Source organism: Mesocricetus auratus, unplaced genomic scaffold (assembly GCF_017639785.1).
Source record: "Mesocricetus auratus isolate SY011 unplaced genomic scaffold, BCM_Maur_2.0 Super-Scaffold_100030, whole genome shotgun sequence".
Taxonomy (NCBI): Eukaryota; Metazoa; Chordata; class Mammalia; order Rodentia; family Cricetidae; genus Mesocricetus; species Mesocricetus auratus.
Genome location: NW_024429211.1, coordinates 5691979 through 5707303, shown reverse-complemented (window position 1 = coordinate 5707303; position 15325 = coordinate 5691979).

The window sequence follows — 15325 nt, the reverse complement described above, 5'->3', positions numbered from 1 at the left end:
AGAGAGCCACCAAAGACACTTGATGAAACCTCTGACTTCCACCTAGGTACAAGCACATGCAAGCATATAAACACAGGCTGTACATACACAGGAGGGAGGGGAACGTCATGCAACCCTCCTATCTCATTACGGTGGGCATAACAAGGCGTTGTAAAAGGCTCAGAGCCTTGTGGGGATGGTGTCAGCCAGCAGAGAGACGAAATGTTGCGCTGTGTGAAGACCCAGACCCTGCCCATTTCACAACAGCAGCCGCCATCGCCCAGTTGAAATCTGTAGCAGCTTGAAAGATAAATGGTTCTGGGAAAGGAAGGGATGGGAAACTGTCTTTCTCTGCTCCATCTTCCAAATGAGAAAAATGTGTGTCTGTGCCTTCATCTAAGAGCGAGTAAATCAAGTTTGGATATGTCATGGGATTCTCGCGGAGGAGAATGGTGTAATCACTCACAACTGTCCGCTCCTCTCTGAGTTCAAGTTGCTAAATGGAGCTGAAGTGCAGAAAACACCGCAGCTGAAAACAGACGTGCCCCCTGCTTGAGCCTAGGAAATCCAGCCATGTGCCAAGCATGCCGCAGCATTGGGCCAAACATGCTTGACTACGAAGAGCATGTGGTTGACTTTGAGTTCAATGAAAAGAAGACTGACTGGTCTTTGCAGATGAAGCAGCTTGCTTAAGAGCAGACAGCAGGTGGATGATGTACAGGATTGAACCTAACTCCTCCGGATTCCTATTTGAGACTTAGATTCATACACTATTTTGAAATGTGATTCGTCACATACAGAAGTAGATCCACAGCCTCACTTCTCAGCCTTTTGGCTATGACCTGATTTACACCCCCCCAGGGAAGGCAATCTACTTCTGCAAGGTCATTCAGGAAAATTCATTCATGTTAGTTACCTAAGAGCCTTTGCTCAGTTGTACGTGTGCAAAGATTTGTATTACACTACCACAAACTGCAGGTCTGTGGTCAAGAAAAGCTAAGGACTGTGTCTTGGGGCACCGACATCCTTCTCCACTGCTCAGGACTTCTAATATTTCACTTGTTTATGAAGCATGTGTTGGTTTCTACATTGAGATTCTTGATGTACAGACACGACTGGAATTCTGGGCCTGGGTGACTCCTGTGGTGAGAGAAGGTGTGGCAAGACACTTGGGAAAATAGCAGCAAAATTTGCTATCCAGATTAGCAAAACTACTGACTGACCACTCAGCTTCTTGGGATGAATTTGTGTTGTGCAAATAGTGAACCCCAGTCATCAGGAGCCTCTGGGATGTCCTGCAGAGACAGTACTCAGAGGATTCACATTCTTCCCAGGTCCAGGCCAAGTTTTCCCTTGAAAATTGTTGTGAAAGTTCAGATCCTACTTAGCACTCCTGAAACAGTCTCTAAAAATAGCTCCAAACACTGAATATAGATTTTCTTTTCAAGAAAATGCTAAAAACTCACTCTAGGAGAATCTCCCAAAAAAGTCATCTAACATTCATTGACATTTTTATTCATCTTTTAAAACCTTAAATGTAATTAAGAAATAATAAAATTGATACTTAAGGAGAAATAAATCACAATATTCTCTCTGATAAACTGGTTTTCTCTACAGCATTGTTGTGGATTTCCTAGGTAGAATTCTTCTGCGCATTGTTTTAGTTCAATATGAACAACTAATTTTAGGTGTTTAATTCTGGAATCACACGGGGGAGGGGGGACAGCTTCTGTTGGGCCATGTGGATTCTAGGTTAACACTGGTAGTTGTGAACTGACACGTATGAGTAGAGTTTTCAGTGTGTATGGGTATTTGGGTTGGCATACTAGACACTGAGCTGAGAAATAGCTACACCTTAGTGATGAGAGCCAATGATGTCTCTGCAGACACCTGGAAGTTCCTCCTGTCATTCCTGTCTTGACTTTTTGAAGTGAATACTTACAATTTTATGTTGCCTTGGCAGTCATCCTGAGTGCAAGTTGATCTTTCTCACTCAAGAATTATATTCCTGCTCCTTGCCTCCTTCCAGTCCTCAGCTGCCTTATAAAACATTTCCCAATAAATGCTTACCTTTGGCGAAGCAGTTATAACCTCCATAATTGGCCATGCTGACTCCCATACCATGGACTGTGGAGATATACAGCATTGAAACATCCTTCGCACATCATGTCCTCCCAATTATGTGCCTTCTGGCTTTCAGTCTGCTAGTGAGAAATCTGTTCGGGTCATCCCTTGGACCGGAACAGGGCTGTCTACTAGCCCTGGCTCACTTTCTCCATACCTGACTTGTGGAAATATGGGCCCTGGGTATGCTATGCACCCTCAAGGATCTGTAAGAAGTAAAAAAATCTTACTTCCATTTATGTCTTTCCTGTCAGTTCATATGATCCTCTCTCTCTTAAAGACCCTAAGTTAACAAGTGAGTGGGAGTTTTCCAGAATCTCTATAACCTGAAATGTTTTCTTGTTTAGTATACACAGGAACATTCTAGTCATGGTCTATGGATCATCACTAGGGATGTATCTCTGCCTGAGATCAGATGTCAGGCACTGCCCTTCCTCCCCACAGATCGACTTGCTCTTCTCTTTTCTGAACTTGCTGGTACCTACTCTATTCCCAGACGCTCCCTGTTTCAGAGGCTAGGGTGAAAGATGCTGCCCTCACTCCATTCTCATGCTCCCTCTTTTCTAAGAAGAACTTTAATGTATAAGGCTTTTGTTTATTCTTAGAGAATCTAATATGTGTATACAATACATTTATGACATTTTTATTTGAAGCACGTGTGGTATATCTTAAATGAATCAAAAGGAGGAAGTAAACCTGAGAAGTTAGAAAGGATATGGTCATCTACAGAAGCCTTTTAGCATCCATCTCCTAATCCCAGGTCTGACCCCTTGTTAGATGACTCAGATTTCTCTCTTAATATCCTCATCCACCATTCTCCGTCTTCCTCTCCAAGTTCCTTTCTTGACACCTTCCAACAATAATCTAGACAGACTCATGTTGAAGATAATTTTCTTCACATCAGTAAGAACATGGCAGTTATCAGAGTCAACTTCACAAGTCTTAGCTCACTATCATAAATCTTCCAACAGAGGAAACATTTGTATCGGCAGTGAGGATGAGTCATGATTGCATGTCTTCCTAAGAGAGAATCCCTATGCCATAATCAGAGAATGGCACCCCAGTAATGAAGCGGCCAACCTGTTGCTTTCATCTCTCAGGTTATTAAAGGCATTTATGAACACAAAATACTGATCCTCTTGAGGACATATCCATTACATATCTAGAGTAAGGGGTGAAAAAAAGACATCTAAAAGTGACCTTGATAATACATCCCTTTTTACCAGAGTATTCCTTCCCACTTTCAAACTGCTGTTGAGTACACCATTCTGCCTGCTATTCTTATGCATTTTCCCACAAGTTTCTGGCACCAAAGCCCTTTAATGAGTTTCATATGATAGCTCCTTAAGGCTGCTATTGAAATGCCCCAATAAATCAGATGTGGTGGCATGCATGTACAAGTCCAGAACCTGGATCATGAGTTCAAAGTCACTGTGAGCAAAACAGCAAGAAATAAATGAGGGAAGGAAGACAAGGGAGGAGAGAGATTTAACATCCATACCACCTTGAACATGCTTGAGCTTATCTGGTCTTGGGAACATAAGCAGGGTCAGGCCTGGTTAGTTCTTGGATGTGACTCAGGAGGGAAGGAGGAAGAAAGGACAGCAACACCCAAGTAGCATCAACCATGTCCCTCAATTCAAAGTCCTACCAGATACAGAATGATGTCACAACAAAGAGAAATATATAGCCCCCGCTCCCGGGGGGGGGGGGGAGTAAGAGATTACACAGGGGACATTATGGAAATCACCACTGAGAAATGCTGGGGTGTAACCTGCTCCCCAGGTAAAAGAAAGTTCTATGCAATGGCACAAAGATGTCACAAGTCCTTTCAAGAAACCGTTAGAAAAGACACACAGGGAAAAAAAGAGGGTCTGTCATTGCTTCCAAAAATCTGGGCAAACAGGAAACCTTGGATAACTGCTTTCATCCAAGCACTTCAAGCTCCTTATCTGAAAGTGCCAAATGATAGTTACTAGCAGCTTGTGACATTGTATTGCATGCATACTTCACAACAACGCACAGCATTTCAGAACACGTAACCGTGAGGCTACTGAGTACCCTTACCCCAAAGAAAGAATAATTGTCAGAAGAGCTAAGTTCACTCGTTGACCTGCTTTGATCAGCACACAATTTATATGTATTGAACTAAGTATAGATAATTTCCATGTTCTGATCAAAAAAGTAAAAGAACTGGTGAGACGGCCCCCTGGGAAAGTTGTTTGCTGCCAAGTCTGATAACTTGATTTCAGTCTCCAGGAACCACATGGTAGAGAGTTCCAACTCCTATAAGGTGTCCACTGACTACTGCTCATGAGTCGTGGCACACGTGCACACACACAATAAATAAATAAATAAATAAATAAGTTTGGATATGGTAAGCTGGTGACTGATTCCTGTCAGCAGCAGTTCAGTTCTGTTGGAACATAGAATGACATATGCTAAAATAAACACATGAGTGAACCGATTTAATTTAATTTTTTAAAATGCAGGACAAGAAGGGGAAGGACAGAGAGCTTGGGAATGGCTCTGACTGTGCCAGGATGGAGAGCGCCTTGTGAGGAGAAGAGATGCAGGTCCCCATACTTTAGCAAAGGTGCTCACAACAGTGTGGAGAACGATTTTATTGAGCAAGACTGGAGTTGGGGATTCAGTGCAGAAACATTGTGCTGTTAGTTGCCAAGAGGGAGGAGTGATGAGCAAAGGGATCAAGATGGAGCTGGTGAAACCCAGAGAAACAGCTGACCTGAACAAGGGGGAGCTCATGGACCCCAGACTGATGGCTGAGAGGCCAGCATGGGACTAATGCAGAACCCCTGAATGTGGGTGTCAGCGAGGAAGCCTTGGCAATCTTTGGAGTCTCGGGTACTAGATCATGAAGTGGGGATTGGGTAGGGGGTTGGGGGCTTGGAGGAGGTGGGAAAGGAGGGGAGGGAGAAGGAGCTGGGATTGATATGTGAAGCAAGCTTGTTTCTAATTTAAATTAAAAATAAAGAAACATGATGCTGTGCTGGGTAGAACAGAGCATATGTGGAAAACAGTGGAAAGGAATGGAGTAGCTGTTTGGAGTGAGAAACTGTGAGGATTTGATGAAAGACCTGACAGCCCCCTGGAGCAAAGAAAAGGGTCAGAAAGACAGAAGGAAGTTGGCAGGAAAGGAGAAGAAATGCTAAAAATAAAACCTGAGAAGGCATCCTTAGATTGAAGGAAAGAATCAGTAATGATCATTGACAAAATGATGCCACATGCTTAGAAGAGGTACCCACACTGTGACCTTAATAGAACATTTATAGTTGGGATGAGATATCACGGTGAATTCAAACCCTCCTGTATCCCATAAATGAGCCCTAGATTACCAAGTGGTTCACCTTCCTTTCTTACTGCAAAGCAAACGCTTAATGTTTAATTGGCTGTAAAATTTAATGATCCATCTGTATCAGTTAAATCAGAAAACAGACACTGAATCTTTAAGTTGAAAGATTTGGAGCCATTTGTATTTCAGTAACACATAAAGTTTTATTCTCCTCCTCTACAAGGCTTGCTGCTGACTTTCTCAGAAGGTTATGTTATGACAAAGATCAGATATTTTAATGGGACAGGATTTTGTTTAATAATTCATTAGTCCTTCTAACTAAAAAAAAAGATAGAACATAGTAATAACCACCTTGGAGGTCGAAAACGCACTGGAAATTATTTTTACCCGAGGGTTCGGATGTGTTGAACACTAATGGTTTAAGGAAACAAAACGATGCGTTAGGAACGGGGTTAAGTCAGTCTGACTGGAAAGGAAGGTGTCCAGAATGCTGCTTTGTCTCTTAAGTGGAGATAACCAATTTCTAGTATAACAACTTCCTCTCAAGCAATGAAGTTAATACAGTTGAACAAAAATTCAACTGAATTTTAAAAGCAACTTTCGTTGAAATGTGGTACCTCAAAATGATTTCAAACAGCACACTGAAAAAAAATTATTCCTTTGAGTTTGATGTTGTTGTTGTTGTTGGAATCTCACTGTCATAGGGTTTTCTCGCTGTGCATCGATGTCATGACTATGGCAATGAAGGAAAGCACTTGATTGCGGCTGGCTTACAGTTCAGAGATGTAGTCTGTTACCAGCATGGTGGCATGCAGGCTGGAAAGCTTACGTCTGGATCTGAAGGTGACAAGAGTAGAGAGGGACACTGGACCTGGCTTGAGATTCTGAAACTCTGAAGCCCACTCCTTGTGACACACTTCCTCCAAAGAGACCACAGCTACTCCAATAATGCTACTCCCTATGAGTCTATGGGGCCATTTTTATTCAAAGCAACACACTCCACTCCCTGGTCCCCATAGGCTTGTAGCCTTACCGTAATGAAAGATGCATTTAGCCCAATTTCAAAAGTCCCCATATTTTATAATAGTCTCCAGTCCATTTAAAAGTCCAAAGTCTCTTAGGATACTACAGGCAACCTCTTAACTACAATCCTTGTAAAAAAAACTAAAAATAAAACAGATCTATGCCAACATACAATTGCATAGATATACACATTACCTTCTCGGTTACCAAAGTATTCATGCTGCTAGTTGCTGTGTTTACTGTTGCCACACCCAGTGGGTAAAAAGATTGCAGCTACAACAGAGGAAGCATAATTATTATCTTATCAGGGGCAAATGATAAGCATTGACGTGATGTCTGGGCACAGAGTAAGTTTTTCGAAGGCTAGTGAAATTGGGATTATATGTTCCAACCTGCCGCATGTTAGCAGTGAGTGTTTTCAGATTTGCAGCTGCAAAGCCATGATATATTTGATTTGCAGCTTTGATGTGTCAATTTGTTGATGAATAGAAGATGAAGACTGTGGTGGTTTAAATGAGAAATGTTTCCATAGGCTCCTACATTCGGACACTTGGCCCTCAGCTAGTGATGCTGTGTGTAGCCTTGCTAGAGAACACCACTGGGGATGGGATTTGCAAGGTTAAAGCCTCACCCTGCCTCCACTTACCTCCCCGTGCATTGTATTTTTAGTTGAGGATGTGAGCTCTGAGCTTGCATCTCCTGCCGCCTTATCTGCTCCCTGATGACATGCCTCCCCACCATGGCAGGCTCTTATCTCTCTGGAATCATAAGCACAAGCAATAATCCTCCTTCTCTAAGTTACCTTGATTATGTTACTTTATCACAGCAGTAGAAAAGTAACTAGTGCAGAAGCTGGTATTAAGGAGAGGGCCATTGTTGTGGGAAAACATAACAATATTGATTCCTGGAGGAATGCAAAAGGCCTTGGAACTTTAGATGAAAACATCCATTGAATGCTATAAACAGAACTTAGAGAGCTATTCTAGTAAGATCCTGGAAGACCACAGTGCTGAAAGTCATGCAAGCTATGGAGGCCTATCTCAAGACGTTTCAGAGTGGATCGACATTAACAATTACAGTAGAGGCCAATAATGTGATACTTTGCCCATACATCTGGCTGACTTTTGTCCATGTCCTGTGAACTTGCCTGAGACTAAGTAGTAGATGAATTTCTTTGATAGAGGAAACTAAGACTACATAATATTGAGAATGTGGCATAGTTATCATGAATAGTACTTATATAGGTCTAAAGCAAGTGAGGCAAAAAAAAATACAAAATGTGCAGTTTGGGGAGAAAAATAGACCAATGAAACAAAATTTAATACCCAAGGCACATCCAGGAAAGGAGGTAACACTATGGTCACTAAGGAGAGGCCTACTCTGCCCAGGAACGAAGGGGAGGTAACCCTCTCAGAAACACCCAGCCAGAAAAGCTTCCAAGTTGTGAAAGAGAAAAGAAGGTCTTTTCTTTTCCTAGTGATCAACTGATTAGTAGCTCTGCTGCTGGTGTCATTCAAGAGGTGAAGATCCATCCCCACGCTGGCAGCAGAACCTGCCAATGCCAACCGAGTGGTGCTGGCTTTTAGAGACACAGAAGGTACAATAACGAAAGGGGGTCATGGATTCTTCCTCTATGCTTTCAGAGAGCCACTGAGGCAAGGCAGCATGGATCAAGGTAGTCCCTTCATGCATACCTCAAGAAAACAAGAGACTGTGAAAGGCCACAGTACGAAGCTGTGAAAGTGAACCCAGGGCTTCCATGGAGACCCTAAAGTACTGGAGACGACAGAGGCATGAGTGAGAAATCTTGCCAAGGAAAGCTACATGCGGAGAGTAGAATCAGACTAAGAAAGATGAATGTTTCAGACAGTAACACTATGGGGACAGGTCATCTAACCCCTTTGAAGTCCCAGGAGCCAGGCATAGAATATGGAATCTAGGGTTGGCCTTAATTAGATATTGGGTTGATCCATTATCTCCTCACTGTGTCTTGATTCCTCATATTTAGGGTGGTAAGGCATATCCTACGCTATTATGTGTTGGAAGTATGTAATTTGTCCTCTTATGTGACAGGAAGTTACAATTAAGAAATTGCCACCAAGGAGGTGACGGTGCACATCTTTAATCCCAGCACTCACGAGGCAGAGGCAGGCAGATCTCTGTGAGTTCAAGGACAGCCTTGTCCACAGAGTGAGTTCCAGGACCGCCAGGGCTGCTCAGAGAATCAAGCTGCTATACTGTGTCTTCTTCCCTGCCCTGAGCACGGAAGGTCTTGTGACTGGCAATGGCGTCTTCGAAGACGACAAAGCATCACACAAGTGCCAGCGTCTTGCTTTCACACCACTGCTGGTACTTCCTAACTAACCTTTTTTTTTGCCTGTGGACTTGTGTTTGGGTTTTTCTCCTTACCATAAAGATGAAAGCTCCCATTGGGAGTTTCCCATTTGAAGACCATCTCTTAAGTCTTTTGTTCATCTTTGCCCAACAATCTTTTCCTTGTTGGTTCACATGTTTTCCTTTGGAATTTTAAATTGATTCTGTCTTATAACTATATTTCATTCATACCTTGTCTCTGTACACTTAATAGTTTATTTTTCTGGCTTTTAATGGACAAAAAGATTACCACCAATTTTAAGTTAACAGGCTCTTCATATGCTCAAAGCAATGAAATTAATATAACTTGGCAAAACTTTTACAATTTTTAAGGCTTACTTTCAGATTACTTTCATTGAAATAATGACTCCTTAAAATTTATTTGGTTATAGTACTTGTACTTCAAGGTTTTGTATGCTATTAAGAAATGTTTCAGTGGGGTGTAGTGATACATGCTTTTTTAATCACAGCACATGGGAGGCAGCAGCTTCCTGTGAGTTTGAGGCCTGCCTGGTCCACATCATGAGTTCCAGGTCAGTCAGAGCTACAACCTTAACCCTATCTTGACTTTGAAAAAGTTTCTACACAATGCAGGGAGAGTTCATTGCACATTGATTGTATAAAAATGTATAGCTTCTTTGAACATATTTGAGCAAGTGTCCTTGCAGTATGATCAAGCATCCTTTGTGTATATGTCCAAGAGTGGTATGGCTGGGTCTTAAGGTAGACTGATTTCCAATTTTCTGAGAAATTGCCATATTGATTTCCATAGTGGTTGTATAAGTTTGCACTCCTGCTAGCAATGGGAGTATGTTGGAGAGCCTTCATCTGATAACTGACAGGAACAGATGCAGAGACCAATAGCCAAACATTAGGCAAGCCTGCAGAATCCTGCTGAAGAGAGGGAAGAGGGGTTGTAGGAGCCAGAGGGGTCAAGGACACCTCAATAATACCCATAGAAATAACTGACCTGACTCACAGAGTCAGAACCAACAACCAAGGAGCCAGCATGGGGCTGACCTAGACCCTCTACATATATCTGACAGTTGGGTAGCTTGTCTACGTCTAGGACTCCTAAAAATGGGAGCAGGAACTGTCCCTAGTGCTTTGGCTGGCTCTTGGGAACATATTCCTCATACTGGATTGCCTTGCCTAGCCTCAATAAAAGGGGAGGTACTTCGTGTTCTGCATCTTGATGTGACACGCTTTCAAGTTGGCACGGTCCATGTAAGCCCCGAACAGAAACAGAGGAGGAGTGGTTTGAGTGGGGGCAGAGGGGAAGAGGGAGGATGAAAAGAGATGAGTGAGGGTGTAAAATAAATGAATTAAAAATAAATAAAGGTTTATAGTTTAATTTTTCTCATTTAAGTGTACATTTTTCTTGACTTGGCATTTCATATAGTGTGATATGCTGTATTGTTCCAAATGAACAGTAAACACCCTATTACCATTAACTTGTTGGTGCCGTCTCTGTCCCAAATTGGAGCCAACAGATAGGCATGGGGTTCACTTTCCAGGATCTCTCCCTGAGCTCGCAAACTACTTGTCTATCTCTAACCCATCACATTTACTTCAAGCTTGCAATCATACTGACAACATGCAAAGTTAACCTTATCTTCATGTTCCTATTCTGGGCTTTCTGTGCCTTGACATAAACTTCTTAAATAATTGATCAAGCTATGCACAAACAAACCTCACAGGGGTTTGCCTTGAAATCTTAAGGTGCTGTTTAATGAGTGCGATGGGTGTCCCCGTGAAGGAAGGTCTGCTCTACTGTATCAGAACAGCCACTGCTGGGGCTGGAGAGAGAGGGAAGTTCTAAAGAGCACTGGATTCTCTTGTAGAGGACCTGGGTTGATTCTCGGAACCTGTGGGGACACCAGACCTTGAGCAGAAACCCACTTCCCCTTTGGCCTGGGAGCAGGCAGCTGTGTAATGTTTACTGAAAACAATTCAGTGCTTTAAAGCTCTTGATAGGGCTCAGATAAGGGCTGCTCACTGAGATACCATGACTTTCACACCCCCTACGGCTAGATGCCTCTTCCTGTCCCCCCTGCGGTGTCTCCCCGATTCTGGGGCCGGAGATTAAACCACCAGCCAGGAGGGTGAGAAGTCTGGAAAGAATTGTATGTAGATGGATGGCAGAAGTCCTTAAAAAGGGAAGCTCTTTTTTCTTGGAGAGACTTCTCTCTCCTAAAACTGACTTGGGGTCTCCTCCTAAGCTGACTTGGGAAGCATAAAGTTTTCTTAAAGCAACCGACCGGTCTCTGTGTCATCTATCCTGACCACCTCCCTATATTCTCGGATGCAGGCTGCACAGCAGTTGCGACAGGAACCCACATTCCAGTTCACATTGTCTCTACGTGCAGTTCCAGGGGCTTGGACACCTTCTTCTCAGCTCCATTAGCACCAAGACCTCACGCGTTACATAGACACACATACAGACAAAACATTCAAAAGCCTTTAAAAAACAGTTACTGTTGTTGTTTTTTTTTATTCTTTTTGGAAGTCTTGCATATTTTTTAAAAATCTATTGTTATATTCTTGACATGTTAAGGCTATGTTAAATGACAAAAATTTGCCTTTTTATTATTTAAATTAGAAACAAGCTTGCTTCACATGTCAATCCCAGCTCCCACTCCCTCTCCTGCTCCCACACCCCACACCAACCCCCTCAGCCCCCCTCCTAATCCCCACTCCACTTGCCATGGAGGGTGAAGCCCTCCATGGGGTATCTCCAAAGTCTGCAATATCATCCAGGGCAGGGCCTAGGCCGTCCCCATGTGTCCAGGCTGAGAGAGCATCCCTCCATATGGAATGGGCTTCCAAAGTCCATTCATATGCCAGGGATAAATATTGATCTACTACCTGAGGCCCTGTAGATTGCCAAGGCTTCCTCACTGACACCCAATTCAGGGGTTTGGATAAGTCCCATGTTGACCTCTCAATCATCACTCTGGTGTCCATGAACTCCTCTTGTTCAGATCAACTGTTTCTGTGGGTTTCACGAGCCTGATCTTAACCCCTTTGCTCATCACTCCTCTCTCTCTGCAACTAGGTTCCAGGAGTTCAGTTCAGTGTTTAGCTGTGTGTGTCTGCTTCTGATTCCATCGGCCACTGGATGAAGGCTCTAGGATGACATATAAGATAGTTGTCAATCACATTATCGGGGAAGGGCACTTAAGGTAGCCTCTCCACTGTTGCTTAGATTATCAGTTGGTGTCTTCCTTGTAGATCTCTGGAAATCTCACTATTGCCCGATCTCTCCTCAAATCTATAATGACTCCCTCTATTATGGTATCTCTCATCCTGCTCTCCTATATTCTTCCCCTGACTCAACCTTCCTGCTCTCCCATGTCATCCTCTCCCCTCCTCTTCTCTTTCTCCCTGCTCCCTCTCTCCTACCCCCCCCCCCATGCTCCCAATAGGGGTTTTCCAATAGATGAAGTTCCAATTGATTTTCATATTGATCCTGTATACAGCATCCTGTTACACTCTCATTGATTCTAGTTGATACAAGTAGATCGTTCTCTACCCACACTTTGTGTTATTCAGAATGGCCATGGCCAGATGTCGAGGGAGGAAAGTACATGGGATGTTGTGGCAGGGCTGGGCGTCCATTGGCGGCTCTGTTCATTCTGCACTTATAGTAACCCGTTGAGAGTAGCAGATACATCTCAAGGCACAAAACCAAGAAGAGGGATGAGAGTTGCACACTCCCATGTGAGAAAAGGACTGCTGGTAGGTTTAGAAATGATATACTAGGACTTTTCAGAACTACCCTAAAATAGGATCTTCTTATTCTCTGAAATGTCTCTTTTTCATGTTGGTTCAGAAAAACTACTTCAAATGTCTCTCTCACAGCGAAAACAACAATACATCCCATAGTTCATTACACTGTCATCAAAATATACTGTTTATTCCTATTATATGACAGCACGCATCATAGGAGATCATTGTGTGTATATCTATAATGGTCTCATTTCTAGAAGGTTAGCTGTTAGGGGGATCCCTATGTGGACACTCTGCTACACACAGTGGGTTGGAATCTGTGTATGTCACTGGTGGGTGTGTGTGTGTGTGTGTGTGTGTGTGTGTGTGTGTGTGTGTGTGTGTTAGAATTCCATAATTCCTATTAAGGTATGTGAGTCCCAAAACTATCAATGACTTTCAGGCAGATGGACTCCCTCTCTCCCCCCACCCTCTCTGTGAGGGAGAAGAAAGGGAGGTGGACACTAACTGACAAATTACCTAACTTAAAATGATGCCATCTAACCTTCCACATAACCTCAGTTCTACAGCTGTGAGGCAAAAATCTCCAAAGACAATCTGGAATGATGGCTGTGGTAACTTACATAGAGTCTAGGGATTTGATTAAAAAACTATAAGTCCTACAGCTAAATTTATGCGGATAATGTGAACTATCTGTACATTATGATGCTGTAACGAGGTTAGATTAACACAGAGTAAGTTCCTTCTCCTTGGAGTGCCTCCGGGATTAAAAAAAATCTACCTGACACTTGCTGGGATGTGTGGTTTGCAAATAAATCTTTTTAATTTTAGAACTAAGAAATTTCTATCTAAATATAACAATAATATGTTCTTGATCCTACATGTGATGTTTTTATAATCACCTATCAAAAGAATTAATGAAACCCTTTCACTGAACTGACCACAATTAAAACAATCCATTAATTTCAACACCTCATTTTCATCCACAGAGAAATAAGTCATTATGTGGCTGAAATATGATTCCATGCTTTTGTCAATGTCATTTTGCACATAAATCAACCTGTATTCAGAAGGCATTTGCGGACTGTGACAAAGCAATGACACACAACTTCCTGGTGCTTCATGGCAGTGCCCAGGTAAATGGGAACCCAAGCATGCCACTTCCCTCTCTCCTTAGGAATAATGCACTAGGAAAGCATGTTCCGTGCATCTTGCCACATGGTATTTGGGAATCTCATCTGGTCCCAGAAACTTCATGACACAACCATCCTAAACTTTCCTTTGGTATGAGCAACCTACTGTGGCGATTTCATAGATAGGAATCATTATACTTTTGTCTTATCAGTGTCCCCATTGCTCTCTTCCCCATCACCATCCCCTCATTTCCGGTCCTATTTCTCCCCCAATCAGTTCCCCTTTCTGATACATGACACATTTTTCATGACTCTCTTCTCTTCCCCTTCCCTGCTGTTTAAACCCTTTCCTCCCCTCTCAAAAACCCTTTCCTACTTACATGTTTTACACACACACACACACACACACATACACACAAACATACTCATACACACATTTATACCCTACACTATGAGAGAAAGCACGTCGTGATACTTGACTTTCTGAGCCTGATTTCTTTCATTTGGAATTATGATCTCTAGTGTAGCTGATTCACCCATGAACGCCTTCATTTATTCTTCTTGCAGCTGAATAAAATTTCATTGTGTATTCATGTTACATTTCTCTATTCCGTCCATCTGCTGATGGATCTTTAAGATGTATCCATACCTCGCTCACCATAAGCAAGGATGTGCAATTACCTCTGGGGTGTGTTGACTTGGGTCCTTTGATAAATATTCAGGAGTATATAGCTGAGTGATACAGTAGATCTAGTGTCAGTGTTTTCAGGAGCCTCCATATTGATCTCTACTGTGGCTGCACAAGCTTGCATTTCCAAAAACAGTAAGCGGAGATCCTCTTGCCTCCCATGCTCATTAACTGTTATAATCAGTTAGTTTCTTGATGTGGGTTACCTGACTGGAATCAGATGGAATATCGGTTTTGATTTGCATCTCGCTACTGACAAAGGATGTCCAACACTTTGGCAAATACCTATTGAATGTTTGAATCATGTCCCTGACAACTGATGATTCAGTTCAGTGGCCAATATATTGGTTTGCTGATTTCAGATAGTTAGTTTTATGGGCTATTTGTGTAATAGAGACACAAATAGCGTAGAGTCTCTCTGATTCTGGATGTTAGCATCCCTAATGCTGCTAATGGTTTATTTGAGGATCCTGTATCAGATCATACTCTGTTGTCCACCAGAACTGGCTTTACTTCAGTAATTTATTTTCTTTACAAACCTTTCCCGGCCACACTTAGTCTTGTGTACTTGGCTAGTTAAGATCTCCAACATTCTCAATAGTTGCCAACATGAATCCATTGGGCTGACTAATCTTTTTATTTTCTAGGTAGTGACTCCTGAGATTGTTAGGAGTTGAGGAAGCAACCACAGCTCTGAGAACTGTAAAGGCCCAGTCTTTGCACTTTCAAAACCTACTAACCTGCTGGAGTGGTAGACACAACAGCAGGTCCCACGTAGTCCAATGAAGCCACAGAGTGCAGGGATTCACAACCAGGAACCCCAGGACAGAGAGGCAGTTCCCAAGGTTGATCCGCCTGCTGTCCTCAGGCTTATTGCTGGGCTATTGACCCCAAGCTGTTTTCAGTTGATGGAGTCTGCTCCCAGCCATCAAGGGCGTGGCAGACCTCCACTGTGCCTTT